At 37.4% G+C, this 19,671-nt stretch overlaps 2 long non-coding RNA genes and 1 pseudogene across 2 annotated transcripts; 1 reads left to right on the top strand and 2 right to left on the bottom strand.

Moving 5' to 3' along the window:
• The window catches only part of LOC148918104 (protein disulfide isomerase pTAC5, chloroplastic-like), a 101,565-nt pseudogene that overhangs the window by 61,089 nt on the left and 20,805 nt on the right, over positions 1-19,671 (bottom strand).
• Positions 5,267-6,464, bottom strand: LOC107880763 (uncharacterized). The gene is made up of 3 exons (XR_016126345.1): positions 6,306-6,464; positions 6,079-6,222; positions 5,267-5,790 (listed from the first exon to the last, which is right to left on the bottom strand). It is a non-coding gene; the product is annotated as an uncharacterized LOC107880763 (long non-coding RNA).
• LOC148918114 (uncharacterized) lies at positions 16,241-18,644 on the top strand. Its single transcript, XR_016126346.1, has 3 exons — positions 16,241-16,589; positions 17,387-17,682; positions 17,796-18,644. It is a non-coding gene; the product is annotated as an uncharacterized LOC148918114 (long non-coding RNA).

Here is a 19,671-nt window from a genome sequence, read left to right on the forward strand (position 1 = left end):
AGGTTAGACACTTCCAAAATGGCTTCCCTCGATTTTTATCTGATTTTGAAACCCGAAGCACCATTGCAGCTCCACAATACTGACACCTCTTTGTTTGAGCGGGAGATGAAGACGAAGACATGTTGAATCTTATCACTTGTACCTCTTCTCACTCAGATCTTCTCACTAAAACCTCTTCGGACTCATACCTTCTCAGTTATACCCCTTCACTCATAAGTCATAACCCTAAACTTCTCACTCAGCTCTCTCTCATCTCTGCCCAAATCGAATTATATCCTTCTTTTCTGTGTGTGGGTGGGTTGGTCACGATCCTGGACACCTGTACCGTCAGAATTGTGACACATTTTACTCCGATAAGCGATATACTATTTCACTACCAATTAATCTTACAATTGAGGGGACACTGCTTTAAATATATTATTTTCTTTATATTTCATTAAGGCAACTAGTTGGATAAGAATCCGTCATTTAATAGGGGTAGTATGTGTGGGAAAATGAAAAAGTATCTGATGGGACCTTCTGTCACTAGTCAGTAATCCATCACATTTGTATCAATGAATTTAATGGCGGGAAAAGCCTAACAATGGCTATGGAAATAGGTTATTAATTGACTTTTGGACGGTCTGACTCCCTTTGCATTTTGATGACGTTTTCCCTTCGCCTGTCTTATGTTTTGGGTGTTGAGTTCAGTTTCTTTAAAAAGGGTCAACTTGGTAAAACCCCAAGGAAACACCTTTTCAGAACAGTGCAACCAGAGGCTAAAACAAACCCAAAACCCCGTATATTCTCATTTCTCCCCTCTTGCAGTCCTCAAATCGTTCCATTCCAAAAATATTTCAATGAATTCCAAACATTACACTACAGTCGGAGGAAAGAGAAGGAAGCATCTCCATCTGGATGTGCCTCAAGCCTTCATCCCGGAATTAGCTTGGTTTAAAGTGATGTTATACGTGGCAACCAACTCCTCGGAAGATCTCTTTCGTATGGCATGTGTGTGCCCATTGTTCAATACGTTGGCAAACACTCCACAAGTGTGGAACACAATTTCAATGGAAAAGTACCAAGACCATCCTAACTGGTACTATGCCGCAACGCAAGTCCGGCATTTCGTGGACCAATGCAGGGCTTGCCAGAACCCTGAGGCGATATTTAGAGAAGCGTTCGACATGTTTTTCAGGCAGGGGTAATGTGGAAGCATTGTCTGGGATGCGCGCTGCAGCCACGGCAGGCCATATGGAAGCGTCATATATAGTTGGACTACTTGGCATGTCCGGAATTGGTCATCAAAAGAGGATGCATTAGAATTCTTGTGTTCTTTGAATCAACGTAACAACATTGATATGAAAGGAACCAGGATGCTTTGAGACGACGATTAAGCGGAATTTTCTCTGTTGGAAGACATATCGTAGATATGTTTCACTATGGGAAGATTAAGTTCAATCAGTGCAGCGCTTGTAACAACAACGACTGGTGTTTTGTTATTCCAGGCTGGCCTAGTGAAGAAAAGATCAATCCTGCCTTCTGGACTTGTTGCAATTGATGCAAATGGCACCGTGAGAGTGTTTTTTGGTTCAAGGTGATGCGTGTCTATGTTGTGCCAGGGAATCCATACCCTTATAATTAGTTGGAGTATGTTTCTACGGTTTTTATGCGTGTCTATGTTCTACAAATGTTGTTTTCTATTTCATGTTTTAATCTATTTTGTCTGGTGTTTGTGCTGTCCTAGCCCGTTTTATATATAAATGTATAATATTTGCTATATAGTGGAATTATTACTGACATAATTGACGGCTAAGAATGACATTTTACTGACACAGATATTTTGCACAACTGCAATCTTAATATTTAGTAAACGAAAACGCATGCATGAAGTGAGTATGTGTCTTTTCACCGGTTATTGGGAATGACATTTTCCCACTTAGCATATCCCAAATGATTGGGTTACACGTTTCTTAAGCAAAACTTGAACAGTGAAAGACTTTGAATAATTATTTCCTGATGTTGTAGAATGGATGGCTTGTATATTTCCATTTTATGTTTGAAAACATCCCTTAAACCTAAAAAAGGAAAAACATTAACAAATTGAAGAAGAGAGAAACTGATTAGCACCAGAAATGGTCTATTCACACGGAAAATAAAAATAAAAATAAAAATTTGGAGTAAATATAATTAACAAATGTACAAGCTAACAAGTAATATAACAATAATAATAAAAATAATTTTGGATAAATAATAATAAAATACTAATGTAGCGTAACCATGAAACAGGGAATTCAGGAGGAAGATGAAGTCTCAATGAGGTCGTAGCAATTTTCGGAACATTATTGTGATTTTTGTGTATTTAGTTATGAATTTTCTAAGAAAAAGTCATAAAATAATAATTTAGGGTAAAAGGTAAGGATGTGGCCATGTTGACTGACGCACACTTGTCAAGGGGTGAAAGGTGAGGGGCTGAGATCGCGCCAGGTGTCCATTTGGCAATTATTTTGGCTTTTTTAGTGCAAAAATCTTTGAAAAAATGCAATAAATAGTAGAAAAATCCTAAAATGCCCCGAAAAATACTCCGGCCTCCGTGTGACGTTATAAAACGAGGGGAACCCATAGATCATCCATTTCGCAATTAAAAATTCAAAAATGATTTACATAACTCACTTTCCTCTTAACCCTAAGTATATATGTTGTTCACTTTAACAAGTATATTTCCTTAATATTCGTTATATAATTTGTACTAATACAAGAATTAGTTTCCTTTCATATATAAGGATGTAAAATTATCTGTTTTGGTTATAATAATGTACATATATAATAAATGCACCACTACTTCGAAGCCATAATTGGAACTGCGCATGCGCCTAGAGCTTTGAAGACGTCAGAGATAGTCAATAAGTTGTCCATATGCACCTGCACCTAGAGTTTTCAACACGTCGGCGGTATTCAATAAGTTGTCCTTCTGACGCCGCATTGGGAATCAGTAATATATTTTCTATCATGTCCAATCGCATAAACATATAATATAAAGAAATAAAGCAATAGTAGGAGATGAACCAGTACAAAAAACAATATATAACTGGTACAAAATAATGCCATAACTTTGTCACAAAACCAGTCACACATGCTTTTCCATAAACCTTACCCTAACATATAATACATAAAGGCAACATTGCATATGATGCAACCATGTCCAAATCTGATACGTGATCACAAAAAAATGGACATGGCAGCAACATATGATTTGAAGTACATGCGCACTTTGCATCGTGTTATCGTAATTAAATACATGAAAATATGAAGGTTGAAATATTCTATAGTAGTAAGCATCAAAATAGGTTTGAAGCAGAGCTTAACGAAAATTTCAGTTCCTCTGATTTGCCTCTACTCAAACACGATAACCAAAATGGATTACTTCCCTTGCTGAGTATATTTGTTAACGTCGGAAACGGTAATAGATGACCAATCAAACCCGGGTACGACGAGTTTTGCATAGGACCGGAAGTAGTCGAATCCAGCTTGCATCACACGCTTCTTTGACTCCTTTGCATTAGATGAGTTCTTGTATTTTTGAACAGCTACACTCCGAAGTCGTTTGTGTCTACGCTTCATGCGCTGCAACTTCGCCCTATCCAGATTGGCCTGCCTTTTGTCATCTTCAATTTGGCCTTCAACAAATTCCAAACGTACCCTTGCCCTTTGGATTTCATCACCAAGTTGAAGATGCCTCTCCTTCCAGAAAGCAAGAACTCTTTCAGACTCAAAACTTCCAACAAAATGGTCATTCTGTCTAGGAAAGTGACATTGCTTGTCTGGTGACTCACTTGCGTTTCGAAGGCGGTCTTTGTTTGGAGGGGTGTTTATTACGCTCACATCAAACTTGGTTAGTAAATCCATTCAATGGGGGGAGAGAGTTTCTGTGGAGGAGAGAGTGTCAGTAGATGGAGACAGATTCGGTGGAAGAGTGAGTTTTTGTGGAGGAGAATTTTTATGAAGGGGGTGATAGTAATACCAATAAAAAAGGGTTCCCGCCAAAAAAAACATTTGGTTGACAATGTATAAATGAAAAAAGGTCTCATACAATCTAAGTTTAATCCTAACTAGTTTGTTTAGTTTGGTTGGGTTCACTAACTAGATGTCACTTCCATTGAGTTTCTTTCAACCACTAACAGTGGTGTAAGGAGAGTGTGAGGTTGACATGCTTGAAAAGCAAAACCTGACACCTCTTTTTTTAAAATTGAAATAAAGTAGATATGTTGACTACACGCAAGCTTTGGTATGTTGGTCTATAAAGCTATGTTCCATTTCTCAAACGAAATTGCATCTGCAATCCTCATCCTCCAAAACAAATAGGATTATTCAAGTATGTCAACCTCTTCAGGCGCCAACAACACAATCGAAGATGAAAAATTGGAGTCGCAGGTTCCGTTTCCACGTTGTACTCGCCGACCCCTTCCATTTTCAACATCATTTGGGAGTGAGGGGGACTCCGATGATCCATTAGAGGCAATAGATGCAGTCAGTACCAAGCTGGATTATAATTCCAGACTGATCAATTCATGGCACGAGAAATGTGTTGAAGACGAGGCCATTTTGGCTGATCTTAACATTAGAGTGAACAAAGCGTTCTCCCAAAAGAACAAGTACTTGAAGCTGAGTCATAAAAGGAAGCTGAAAGCTGAGGAGTTGGATGCAGTAATGAATAATGAAATTAAAGGTTGTTTGATGAACCATATGCGATGCGAAGAGCACCACAGTGAACTGGAGTTGGCATTCAACGAAGGATTCGAAAAATTTCAAGCATTCGCGGCAACTACTCATACAAGTTATAATTGGGACTATGTGTCCCCTGATGCTGTGAGAGAGATACTAGACGATGGTGGTGACATGAATGAGCATAAGCACGTCAAAGCTGCTCGGAAGAAGCCGACCGATACGACTAAGTGATTGCGGCTACAGCTGTTCTGTTGGTTGGGGGTGATCGTGGTATTGCACAAATTAGAACTATATTCCCTTAATGTCATTATCTAATATAAAATAATACAAATATCAGTTTCATTTGCTTCATATATAATTATTGGGACTATGTCTTGCAAGTCATCATGTGTTCCTTCTGTCTAACATTATATTTTGCAACTATGGAAATATTATTCAATAAGCAGTCAATATCACAGCACGTTGGTAATCAGTAAAGCCCCATTATCATGACACGTGAGTCATAAGTAAAATGCCATGTGCTATACATTGTGTAGTGAATGGTTTATGGTTTATGTATATATAATAAAATTCCAAATATTGCTGAATATGTATTTTGTCTAAATCACTGGGGACATGAGTGACCATAAGCATGCGAGACCTGCTAAGAAGAAGCTGACCAATACGACCTAGTGATTGTGGCTACCGTTGTTCAGTTTATTGGGGAGATCGTGGTATTGCTAAGAGGGAGCACATAAAATGCTTTGCAATCAAATTTTCTTTTGTGTGTGGAATTATGAGTAGTTCAAATGTTAGTGTACCCTTTCATATTACCCAACCATTCGAAATGTGATTAGCTGCAATGTACTTTTTTACACGTTGCTTTCTAATCTTTCTGTTCCAACAAAGTGCTTCAAGTATCCTTCAGCTACGAATGTTTGCAAAATCGTGCACCTAATAACCAGTCCAGCTCAGATCTTAATCACCAGTAAAACACTAGAACATAACATTCGCAAAAAGTGGGTGCTGCTACAAATGATGCGTGCTTGCTGGAAATCATTACTGGTAATGGAAACAATAGCTGGCTGCTGGAAATGCTGCATTAGCCTGTCATATAATCAATAAATCTCTATTCAAACATAATTCACCATAAACTACCCATTTTACAAGGTAAAAGTCATTGCTTCTTCACATAAATCAAAATTTGATGCTTTATCTAATGTCTATGAAAATTTCTAAATAGGGAGAAGACGTAAAATTAACATATGTCCAAATTTCATGCAAGAATGAAACCAAGCAAATTTTCATTTCAATTATCAATGGACATAGTCAGAGCTCATCGGTGGACATGAACAAAAAAATAATAATAATAAAACTGCATCTAGAAAACTTCACCTGATCATTAGTCTTCATAATAACCGGGCTTCGTATAATAGAAACCTAAATCATTGAGTTGGTCCGTGCATCCTGTAAAATTCGTCAAATAATGGGTCACTAAGATCTATTGGAGTTGATTCGTCATTGTTCGACGGTGATGTCCTGCATAAACATCAAACAGAAGCACATAAGAACTTTACCTATTCAAATTTTAGGTCTTATTATAAATAGTGTTAACATCTTACGGTGTGTTCAAATTTCTTGGGCATTGTCTTCTATCATGACCAATGTGTCCACACTCCCGACAGTGTCTAATCCCTCGCTTCATTGCCTTTTCCTTTGCTCCCGTTACTCGTTTCGACCCTCCATTGCACCTTACTCTCTTAGGGTCTTTCATATATTGTGTTTGAAGAGCTGGACCCTCCAACTTCGTTATTACTTGGTCCATCCTTCAACAACTTCAACTTCACCTGCAAACTTTTTAGAGTCTCTGACAGTAGCTCACATCCTTCTTCACACATTAATGCATCCTCAACCACATCTGAAGCAAGTCGGGACATTGTACTCCGCTTTATTAAAAGACCAGGATCTGCAGAGTCTTTAATTTCGTTGCCATTTGCATCTGACACCAATCCAAATTTCGCAGTTTTCTTCCACCTCTTCAAAATGTATTTATCGGGCATATATTCAATCTGGTCCCTTCTGAACAATGCTAGGATGTGCTTGCAAATAATTCCAACAAATTCAAATCTTTTGCAGCTACACGATGCGTGGTCAGAATCTTTGACATATACGACTTCTGCCACTCTTGTTTCCCAATTTTTCCTTTCGCTCACATTAAAGACAACTTTAGAAGCATCCTCTGTTTTCAGCTCTAGGAAACATGTTGTACTTTGTATTAGTTCTTGCTCAAACTTTTGAAACATTGTCCTTGTGTACAAGGTAGCCATTTGTTTGTTCATTGGCATCGGTAGAATACATTGAGCCACTTCAAATGCATCTACGTGATCAGCAACTAACTCTTTTTGACGTTGATGAGAAAGTGCCCTCTCAAATCTTATTATGAAATCCATCAACGAATTTTTCCTTGATATGTATTGCTTGAAGAAACCATGAGAACATTCAACTCTTTGGCTGCTTGACATTCCAGCGGCAAAAAAGTGTCGTGCGTAGGCTAGAACCCAAGATTCCCTTAAATCAAACATTGAACTTAGCCATGGATGGTCAGTCAAACCAGCCTTTGTAACCACAATATTCCATTTTGCATCAAACTCATCCTTATTGTCAATATCCCATATGGCTTTCTGGAATTCACCCCAATACTCCTTATAAGCAGAATGTGGTAACTTAACAGAGAACTTTGATGTGATGTGCCATATGCAAAGTCGATGAAATGTAGTCGGGAAGGCTATTGAAATCGCTCTGCTCATTGCCGCATCTTGATCTGTGATGATCGTTTTAGGTTCGCCACCTGGCATGACTTTCTTAAACTCCTCAAACATCCAAATAAACGACTCAGTCGTTTCCTTGCTCAAAAATGCGCATGCTAGGACAATTGTTTGACCATGGTTATTAACTCCCAACATTGGTGCAAATGTCAAGTCGTATCTATTCGTGTTGAATGTGGTATCGAATACAACAACATCTCCATAAAACCCGTACGCCCGTCTAGAAGTTGCATCTGCCCAAAAACATCGACTAAACCTGTTATCGCCATCTCCCTCAATCTTGAAATAAAAAGCCTCATTTTTTTTCTGTTCAGCCATAAAATACTCGGTCACTAGTTCAACATCGTGGTTCCTCAGCTTCCCATTCACACTACATTCAAGATTGTACATATCCTTTTTGATAAAACCGATTTTATCCATTCCTCCGGATTGCACCTCGAAAATACTTACCTTCTGATTAATGGGAATATTAACCGAACCCAACTGTTTTGTAAGTACTTTTGTAGAATCTGAAATACGACGGTGTGATCTCAGTAAATGCATTCTTCCTGAGGGTGTCATCTTATGATTGTGTCCCTCTGCAAAAAGAGAGATGGTATACTTCTTGCTCCCATGTGTCTTCACAACCACAATCTTAGCTTTGCAATTGCATCTACTTATTCCCCGCTGTCTTTTTCTCTCCCGAGTTTCATCATTCCGGTATACACCTTGTTTGCAACATACAAATTCTTTTCTCAGAATCTCTTTCTTATTTTTCCCCCAAAAGCTGGAATGAAGTCGAATACCAAAGCCAGCCAAGAATGCATATCTATTATAGAAATTATAAACGAGGTCAAGCGAGTCGAACTTCATCCCAACTGCTGGTGTTTCCTCATTTCTTACTTCAGGAATGTAAACCCTCCCATTAGCATTCAGAGTCATCACTCTACTGAGCCCCAGACATTTTATCCACGTATATTATTGATCTACTTCTATATTACTGCATAGCAAATGTTAATTCATTAATCAATCATTACTGCATCACAACTTATCAATGCATTCCACTTACACAAAACATTGCCCAAATTGACACAATACACGCATAGCCTAGCTTGTTGGATTCTGATTACACAAAACACAAGCAAAATTTAATAATAGTTACGTCATCTCTTGTGAAATAATCTGGAAAAAATAACATTAGAACCAACATGTTCAACTAAGAACTCAAATGTAATTCAAACCAGCAATTACAGAACTTCACCCAATATCCTCTCCAAATGCTTACTTCTAATGCCATTAAGCCTAAGTTTAGGATCTTTTACCTACATTTCATAAATTTCCAATCCCCCTCCAAACAAAAATAATCAACTAAGTATATTGAATATTCATAAGGAAATGACGCATTATTGATAGCAGAGCAAATGACGCATTATTGATGCCACAAATGACAAATTTCTCACCCTCACAAAAAACAAATCAAACCCAGCAAAATCAATCCAGCAAGAGTGAACTTACCTCTCAAAGTCAAATGACGCATTATTGATAGCAGAGCAAATGACGCATTATTGATGCCACAAATGACAAATTTCTCACCCTCACAAAAAACAAATCAAACCCAACAAAATCAATCCAGCAAGAGTGAACTTACCTCTCAAAGTCAATCGGGAGTTCCGAACTCAGTCAGCTTCAAAGAATGTGGTGGACATTAGAGAGGATTCTTTCGTAGTGGAGACTCCATCTCTACCAAAATCCAGGAACAACTGCAGCAGCACGAAAAAGAGATATGCTACTTTGCTTTCATCTGGAATCTCTTCTGCTGAACGAAAAAGAGAAGGGGTTTTCACTTCAATCATAGAATCAAAACAGGGCAATAGCTAGGTAAAAGCCATTAATCATCATACCGAGGATACCATAGATCGCAGGCCTCCCAAGGAGCTGATGACAATGGAGCGATTATAGAGTTTGGGAGCTTTGGATCTTTCTAATTGTGGATTTGCATTACATTAAAAAAGAGGATTGTGTTCTTGAGTTTTTCACAGAGAAGGAAAAATCTTCAGCTGAAGTTGGGTTTCCAAACGGGTGATTTCAACCCGGTTCTACATGCACTCTTTTAAAAACTCACCGTTGGATGAAATCCAACGGCTCTTATACCCCTCAAAAAAACCCTTATAACTTTCCACTCACTATAGAAGCACTCGTTTTATTCAACCCACGCGAATGGGCCGGGCAAAGCGAGTACAGCGAGAGACTCTTATATGCAACCCGGATTTGTTTTGTGTTTTTTTCAGTTTGAGTTCACCATCTTTGTTTACTTTGAACAGAAACTGAAACCATGTCGCGGGAGAGAACCAAAAGAGGCGCAAGAGGTACGCAAGCTGAGCTCGAGATTTAGCAATGATTACCTTAGTGACACTGACCAGTGCATGCCTGAGGCTGATGTGCATGCCCTTTTGCACTCATGTTCGAATTCACCTCCTCAATAATTATCACATAACCAAACAATAAAGTTAAAATAGACTTATTTTTTAGTACAAGAGATAGTCGCACACACAATTAAGATGCCATGGACGTTCGAACCTAAGACCGTGGTCTGCAAGTTAAGATCTTTTTTACTAGGCTAGAAGCTGAGACATTTTATTTGTTATGGAATAAACCCTAATCCACCAAAATAATTTTCCCTAGCATTTTCTTAATAACAAGTTGAGCTTGAGATTTAGCAATGATCACTCCCCTCAATGGTCCAATTTGGATCTTATTGGTTCATCAAATTTTAATTAAGAAAAACGTTGGATTGGGATCCAAATTGATGGCTCTGATATTTGCATGACTTGTCATTGAGATGATGTATTTATTACTCTTATTTTTAGCCATATATACTCCATTATGTTATTGATGATAATGCTTAATCTCCTACAATCCTTTCCTTGTTTGTAAGATTTTGATGGATCTCATTTAAGGCTTAATCTCCTACTATCATTTTCTGACTTTGGCAAAAAATAAAGGGATATTCATTGAAATGTCACCTGAACTTATACCTTAGTTTCAATTTGTCACCTGAAAAAAAAAATTTAAGTGAAATGTCACTTGAATTTTTCAAAATCCATGATTTGTCACCTCAATTTAACATCATCCAATTTTCCAACTATTTTCAAGGGTATTTTAGTCTTTTTATTTTCAAGAGTATTTTTAAAATGGAAAAATCATTATAAAAAAATTATGAAAAGACCCTTGAAAATTATAAAAATTATATATCTTTTCACATTTAATCCCCATCCATTTTTACATTTAAGCTTTATTTTTTTAATAATAATTTTTTCCATTTTAAAAATATCCTTGAAAATGAAAAGACTAAAATACCCTTGAAAATAGATGGAAAATCAGATGATGTTAAACTCAGGTGACAAATCATGGATTTTGAAAAATTCAGGTGACATTTCACTCAAATTATTTTTTCAGGTGACTAATTGAAACTAAGGTATAAGTTCAGGTGACATTTCAACAAATATCCCAAAAATAACATAAACGATCAAACGGGCTATATTTAAAACACGTGACACCTTGCTGCAACTCAAATTACCTTCCGGACTCTTAAACCTCTTCCCTTCTCTCCTCATATCGGAATTCATCATACACACCCAATAGTTGTGATGGCATTGGCAGCCCAGCCTAAGAACTTGCAGATTGAGAATGTTTTTTTGAACCTTCCTAGGAACATTCGGTGCAACAAGTGTAGGAATACCATGGCCAAAGACACCAAGATCAATTCCCGCAAAGAAAAATCCTCCGGCAACTTGGTACGTACTTGGGTTGTTATAATAATCTCGTTTGGGTTTTGAAGCTTTAATTGCCCAGTTCATATCTCGTTCTTGCTTTCTCTTTCTTCTAATTCTAGGGTTTGTTTATTTTTGTTAATGTTGGATGCTCATGCTCGCTCGCTCTAGTTTCTGAAAGCTTTGGTGTTCTCTATTTCTTTCTTGTTTACAAGAGTATTTGGGGATTAAAAACACCAGATTTCACTTCGCTTGTACCCAGTGCTCTGGGATCGTCTTAAGGACAAACCCACAATTGTCATGCGTTCTTTGTGAGTCCGATGCTACACTATTTTGTGGTGATCAACTTCTCGGACGTCTTCCGTATGGGCTTGAGGAGGTATATAGGTCCAATTTTACAAATATATAATGAATGCAGGACAAGAGTTGTTACCTCTTAATTCCAGTCCACAAGACCAAGTGTTTAGCCACCTAAGCAAACAATATGTCCACAAATTTTAATGTAATTACAATTGCTGCCACTACGTAGAAACACGGAAAGTACAGACAGATCGACAAATCGCAGAATTTACATTTGCTCAAAATGTCATGCTCTTTCCAAGCAAATTTCCTCTGATTTCTTGGTTCTTTAATGGAGAGATTTGTGGGTTTCTATGTGTGATTCACTATTATAGTAGCAAATTTCCTCTGCCACTAAACGTCAGTTGCTGGTCCTGTTCTACTGGTAAATTGTATGATTAAGGTTCCTACTTTCTATTACCCTTAGGGCATGTTTACGTATCAGTAATGGGTATGGAAGGAAAGGGAATATGATTTCCATTCCTGACTTCTCTTGCGTTTACCTGCAATCAGAAATGAAAAAATAAGTGGGCCCCACCTCAAAATCCGTAATCACATTCCCTCAAAACTAGGAATCAGATCAACTAGGGGGGAGTAGTCGATACGATTCCCATTTTTATTTTCTCTTCATAACTTCCAAAAATACCCTTATCACTTTACCATAATTCTAAAATTAATTTGGATTCTGATTCATGCAAATTAGTAAACAATAACAATGGGAATCAATCCCATTCCATTGCTAATTCCATATGTTTAGTAAACAGCTTAATGAGAATGATTCTTCCCATACTGATTCATTAGTTCTCCGATTCCTAAATTCTTTGATTCCTTAGTTTCTCCATTGTTGATACGTAAACATGCCCTTAGTTCCTCATACATACCAATGCCATAGGTAGGAGAATGATTGTATGATTTGGCGTCAGTTGCATTGAACGATTGTTTCAACCATTCCAATTCTGTTTTATGGTTTTAATTTTAAATAGGAAGGGAACCATTTTTGTTTTGTGTACCTAGAGAAGAGGAATAGTTAGGGGGTTTCGTTATGTATTAATTGGACTGATTCTTAGGTATAGGCTTGTGCGAACTCCGTTGGTCTAGTTTACTGATTCATAGGTATTCTTTTCTTAGAATAAATTTGTCATATATCAATTATGAAGCAAGGGGGGCTATAGAAGGAAAAGAAAAAGAAATTCGGTGTGTGGCATAGAAGGAACAGAAAACAAAGATGAACTGGTTTCTTAATCTTTTTCCTATGGTATAGGTAGAGGAACCCAACTATATTTTCATGTTTCCATCATTCTAGACTCTAGGTAGAAAACACATTGGTAATTCACATGCTTATAGTTAAATAGAGTATCCATAGATATTCAACGTCTTGTTTTATTTATATGTTAACAAAAAGGCAAAAAAGACACCAAAGCCAACTGAAAATTAGAAAGATAAAGTTGATAACAAAGTGTTTCATTTTCAACAAAATACCTATATCTGTGTTACAGGTAAATTGACCTGCTGGTGGCAATTGGTTACCTATATGGCAGGTATTAAACCCAAATGTACCTATCATATAGACGAAAATAATCTCATAAAAACAAAATGTACCTATGATATAGGTGAATGTATTCCAATACAAGTAAATAGACATGTGCTATAGGTACATGTGTCGAAGGTTTACCAATACAACAAGTATTAAACCCAATTAAGAAGTGTGAAATCTGCAGAAATTGGCTTGACAGGACCATGATTTATTGTGGAAGACGTGATTTTTGCAATTTGCTAATTTTGCCGTTTGTTCTTGCCATATGAGGATTTTTGTCATTACTTACCTGATTTATATCTTATGGGGGTAAATTTGGAACGACAACATAAATAAAAAAAGAAAAAGAAAAAATATAAATGTCAGAAATTAAAAAAAGGTAACTAATCCTATGTGGCACAAAAGTCAGAGGACTTGAATTACTAACAATAAGTGTGTGGATTGCACCCAAATTCTGTCATAAGAATTGGACTTATACCGAATTATTTATAATAAAAAAAGGAACTAAATACATACATATATAGACATACAACTATATATGATGCATGCATGCATCATGTTTTCCTGTTTTTAGATTGCCTTTTACTGTTTATCACATTGCTTAACTAATGACTCAAGAGTCAAACTGGCATGAGAACAGAGACGAGATCTTAGCCCAACGAATTTTCATGGTAGATGCCTTACCTTAAATTTGTACTTGTTATATATATCAGGTTTTAGATTGCCTTGTACTCAATTCATATATTTATACTTGTATTCCCATTTCAGCTGGGGCAAAAAAAAACATAAGAGGAAGATGGAAGAAGTCGGGGATGCCGTGAAAGCTTTGGATTTGGACAGAGAGATTTAGCTGTTTTCCATGAAGGTATAGATTCCTGTCTGTGTATTTGTAATCATAAACTAAAGCATCTCGTTATTGTGTATTGTGTGTGTGTGTGTGTATATATATATATATCTTATTATGATGATTTTGCAGATGAAGAGACAGAAAGGGGACGCAGATTGTCACAGTTGTTTTGGTCGTTCAGCAGTAGAAAGATGAATTCAAAGGCAGAGATTTCTAAGGTGGCTTGTGATTGCTCGGTTCAAAAGTTTACTTCTTTTATTTTTAGTGAGAGTTATAGAGAGAGTCCAGCCAGCTGCTATATGTTATGTTCTAGATCTGTAGCAGAGGTTCTTTTTAGCCTCATGAACATCAAAATTATTAAATAATTTCATTAACGATACATTGTTCTTAATCAGGGATTTGGGATTTAAATTGTCTAAATGATCTATTACTCCCATCATGGTATGATATGATTCACAATGCCTAATCTTCTTTATGTCCTTAGTAATACATTTCTCTATGAAAATTTGACGATTCTCTCAATATTTGCCTCTTCGTCTTTATATCCCTTGCTTCTTGATTGAGGAAACTTGATGGCTCTGCTAGTCTGATTTATTTCATCTTGTTCCTATTTTCGATACCCGTCCTGTAAAACCATCGTAGATTGTTGAATTGACTAGTTCCTGCAAATTTAACTGCATTCAAGGCAGAAATAGTATGCCGGCATATTTTCCCTGGAGGCATATATATTTTCTCTGCCTGAATAGGATGTTGTAGATTATACCCAACTAAATCTCAAGGCTGCTACAAAAGTTCAATGTGAAGGGGATTGATGCACTTCAAGTTAAGGAGGTTTCATATCCTATATATTTCTCTAACTCTTATCAATGGCTTGTTGATAGAGCTAAATGTCTTACTTGTATATTTCTCTCTCTCTTGTAGGGTTTGAAGTTGGTGAAGGCATCGATCATTGGAGTCAAATACCGCTCTTGCCAATGTCTTCCTTGGAAAGAAACAGCATAAGCCTATCCTGATTAACACAAGGGGTCATCTGAGTGCAGCCGTTTCTCTACGATTGCATTTTAACTCTAATTTCACAACATTTCAAATGATGCAGCTACCGAGTATATTTTAGAATTGAACTCAAACAATTTGGCCTGGTTTGTGTAAATTCATATTAAATGAGTGTTTCTTAAATTGCTTCTAAAATTAATAGTATAGCCGCGAGGTTTTTTTTAAAATTTTATTCCAATTAATAGTACAGCCGCCGCGGCTATACTATTTAAATATGATATATCAAAGGATAGTATGGCCGGGCAGCGATAATCCATTTTTTAAAAAATTATTCCTATAAATAGTATAGCCGGGCGGCTATACTGGTGAAATATAATATCTACAAATAGTATGGCCACGCCTTTATACTCCGTGTTTTTTCCTCTTTTTTTAAAAAAATTAATAGTATAGCCGCGCGGCTATACTTTTCAAATATAAAAATTAGGTCGGATATCTTCTTCTCCCCAGCGCCTTCTCCTTCCTCTCTCTGTCTCTGTCTCTGTCTCCCTCTCCGTCTTTCTTCCGAACAAGCAGCGGATCCTGCGAACTTCAACCACTCTTCCTCCAGGCCTCAAAGGCAAAACGCCGGCCCAGACCCTCCTAGAGCCGCCTAGGCCGCCTAGAGCCGCCTAGGGCTACCTAGACCTTCCTTGAGTGCCTAGAGCCGCCTAGGGCCGCCTAGACCTTCCTTGAGTGCCTAGAGCCGCCTAGGACCGCCTAGATCCGACTAGGGACGCCTAGAGCCGCCTAGACTCCTCCTAGGGCCGCCTAGAGCCGCCTAGCTCCCTGGCGCCTACCCCTGGATGCCACATCCTGGAAGGGTACCTCTTGGTGTACCGGAACTGACTTAAGTTGGTTCGAAACTGAAAGATAATGAGCTTTTGTTTTCACAGTCATGTGGCAGGTCACTAGTGAATCAACCTTCCTAGTCTGATGATCTTGTACTGAAATACTAACTAATAGGGTGCATGCAACCTTAGGCCATTTCACTTGATTTTGTTCCATCTCCTGCATTTAAACATGTTTTTGCTTCTGCACTTTTTATCTTTGAAGTTGCTGAATCACTTGCTATGGAACCAGACCTTATTTGCTATTATTTTGGGCCACCTGCAGTAGGGTGCCCCTTGAAAAGTCTATTAATGTCTCCATTTATATTAAAAATCCCCAATTAGAAGTGAATTTTGATTGGATGGTAGTGTCTAATACTGCTAGCAAATCATCAAAACCGAAACCAAGTAATATAGAAAGAGCTGAGGTAAATGAATTGAGAAATGCTAACGTTGTCTTGGAAAAGTTTCCATTTGAAAATGCTTCATAATATTTTCCTTGATGTCATCTTTCCTCAGTAAATTAAAAAAAAGAAGATAGAGTTTTCAAATAAGGATTTTGAATAGCTGGGTCCATATTAATTCCAATCAGGATTGTTGACCTTTATTTTCCTTGACAAGTCTTTACTTTGCTGTGTTCTTCAAATCCTGACATAATGTGTTTTGGACTTTACTGTGTACAGGAGGAGGATGATGCTGGTCTCTAACTGCCTTGTTGCTAATCAACTGGTTGTACAGTGCTGTAACACCCTGGTAACTCTTAATCAGATTTTTCTTGTATATTCACTAATACAAGGACCAATTCCTGAATGCCTTTTCAGGCCAAGCAATTTATATTAAACATTCTATTCTTAATGCTCTATCTCTCTTTCTCTCTCTCTTTCTCTCTCTCTCTCTCTCTCATAATGTACGCGGGCTTAGATTTCAATAGCATTCCCAACTTAAAAAGAATGATAAGTGAAAATGGTTCTAAGTTGTAACAATTTGATTCCATTGAGCACTCTCATCTAATTCAGGGAGAATATTTGATTAATCAGTTTTGTCTGGTTTAGGATGCGTGAATGGATTTGATCAATACAATTTATAATTAAATTGAGCTATTAAGATCCATGTTTAGTCAGTCCAAGATCATAATCCCAGTCATATGAATGAAATAAATCTTATAAACCAGCTAGCTTTTCTCGTCTATACGGATTATCACTTGTGAAATAAGGAATTCTCATCTTCAAAAGCAGCCTTATAATGATCTATTAATCATGTAATTATTGAAGATAAATCCTGAAACAGAGGATGATAATTAATGAGATAAAAACAGCAATCCTAGTTGTATATACTATCCATCAACCAGTATTCATGACCAGTTCACTTCAGGCTTTTCTAATAAAATTATCGATCAGTCTTCTTGACGGCATCAATGGCAATCACCAAAATTAAGTACATGTAAAAAGGACACAAATTTTTGTTTGCTGAAGGGGGAAAACACTTTCTGTGGATTTGCTTAGTATTGTCTTTTGCCTCAAGGCATTGCCTCTAAACTCGTCTCTAACAAGGATGACATGGGTGGAAGCTTAGTCAAACTTTACAAGAGCGTTGAAAATCTCAGTGACACATACATACAACCTGCTACTAACAAGGACGAGGCCTTGCTGAAACCTACGACACTTTCTGCTGGAGCTAATGTCCTTCGGATTTTGACCGACGATGATCCAAAGGCCTGCCGAACAGTTCTGTTGTGCGACCAGTTGCTGGTATGTCTACTGTATCAAGTATCACATTGCTTATAACGTTGAACTTTAAGACGGTTGATGCTTTTGAAGAGAAGGTGGTTGATCTTGACATTGAAGAGGTTTGATATTTTTTGTAAAATTTGTTTTGTTTACAATACAGAATGTTCTCTATCTGTGTCTATTGATTGACACTACATATTTTGTTTGTGCTTTTGCTTCTTGGGGCTTGAAGCTGGTGAAGGCATCATTGGAGTCAAAAACATCTCTTACAAATGTTTTCCTTGGTAATAAAGTGCATGAAGGTTTCAACTTTGGTCCTCTAAAGAAATTGAGCTTTTGGAGGTTCATTTTAGTTTGTGGATTGGCATTAACTGTATTGGTTTACATTGGATTATTTCAACTTTGGCCCTCTGATCTTATTGGTAACAAATATTATACCGCAAAATATGGTAAAAACGACCCGACGAGTCCAAGGAAACCAATCTGCTATCCCAATGATCCTTTTGCACTGTCATTGATACAAAAATGAACAAGGAGAACCGATCGTGCGGCTGAAGTAAACTTGCTCATCTAGAGCCGCCTAGGGCCCAGACCCGCCTAGAGCCGCCTAGGCGGGGGCCCAGGTGCCGCCTAACTCCCTAGCGCCTACCCCTAATGATTAGGGTGAAATTGCGGCGGTGTCCTCCCGCCTAGCGCCTAGGCCGATTTTTCGAACCTATTTAAGATTACAGTTTTTTGGTGGAAATAAATATATATTTATTCACTCATCTGTAGATTATATTCCCTATGTATAGGTAATGACAGATTTGTATGTGTAGAGTTGCATTGTGGTCGACTAATGATGCAGAGTCCAAGGTGACGCTCCACCTTCTAGATCCGTTCACCATTGCCATTTTTGAATAATTTTGAATTCAGGATACTTTTTTTGGGAAGGTCTGTCCTTAATATCCCCTCAATGGCTACCACCAGCAGCGCTAGCGTGAGTTTGAAGCTTCTGATTGACACAAAAAGCCACAAAGTTCTGTTTGCTGAAGCAAGCAAGGAAGTTGTTGATTTCCTTTTTAAGTTTTCTGTCTTTGCATGTTGCAACTGTTACTGGGCTCCATTTAAGTTGTTGATTTCCTAAACTTCTCTCAACATTTTGAACTGTGAATATATGTGCATCTTGAATATGCAAAATATATATGCACATCAATTACAAACCCCACTTTTTATTATTTTCTTAATTGATTCAAGTTGGGAAGGATAGGATAGTTACACTTTTTATGCTTTGATTTCTACTCTACACACTCGATCAATAGACGATACAACCATCATACATTATCATGTAGGCTTTTAATCAAAGCTAATTTGCCACCGCTCATCTGCTATTATATTCTTTTGTTTTTTTGTTTTGGTTGGAGGAATTGTTATTTTGTTCAAAATGATCATTTTCTTTTCATTAATTTTTTAGGGTCTGAAATTGCTCAAGGCATCATTCGAATCTAACGCAGTTCTCACCAATGTCTTCCTTGAGAAGAAAGAGGAGTAAACATGTTAACTTTGCACTAGATCAATTCTGGAAATGGAATTTTAGAGCTTGTTTGACTGTTGTGCGTCTGAGTTCGGACTAGGGATTCATAAAGAGTGTCTTCCACTGTTATTTTGGAGGTTTTTTGTGGTAATCAGTCAGTTGTAAATTGATGAAATCAACTTCACCATGCTCCTTCAGAGGAATGTGACTCCAAGATGTTTTTGAGACTCGTGTATTACTCTTTTGCTCTTGAATGTATCGTCTTCTTCATTTTTGCTATACTATTAATTGGACTAAAAATTTGAAAAAATACAGTGTATAGCCGGGCGGCTGTACTCTTGAAATAAAATATATAAAAAGACTATAGCCTATACACCTTTTTAAATTTTTTTTCCTAAATTAATCGTATAGCCGAACGGCTATACTCCGTTTTTAATTAATAGTATCGCCGAACGGCTGTACTATTTTTTCTCTTTTTAAATAAATAGTATAGCCGCGCGGCTATACTGTTTGAATATAACATTTTTGCAGAGTACGGCCAACCGGCTATACTCGGTGTTTCTGAAATTAATAGTATAGCCGAATGGCTATACAC

Source organism: Prunus mume, linkage group LG4 (assembly GCF_029339155.1).
Source record: "Prunus mume cultivar Tortuosa linkage group LG4, ASM2933915v1, whole genome shotgun sequence".
Lineage (NCBI taxonomy): Eukaryota > Viridiplantae > Streptophyta > Magnoliopsida > Rosales > Rosaceae > Prunus > Prunus mume.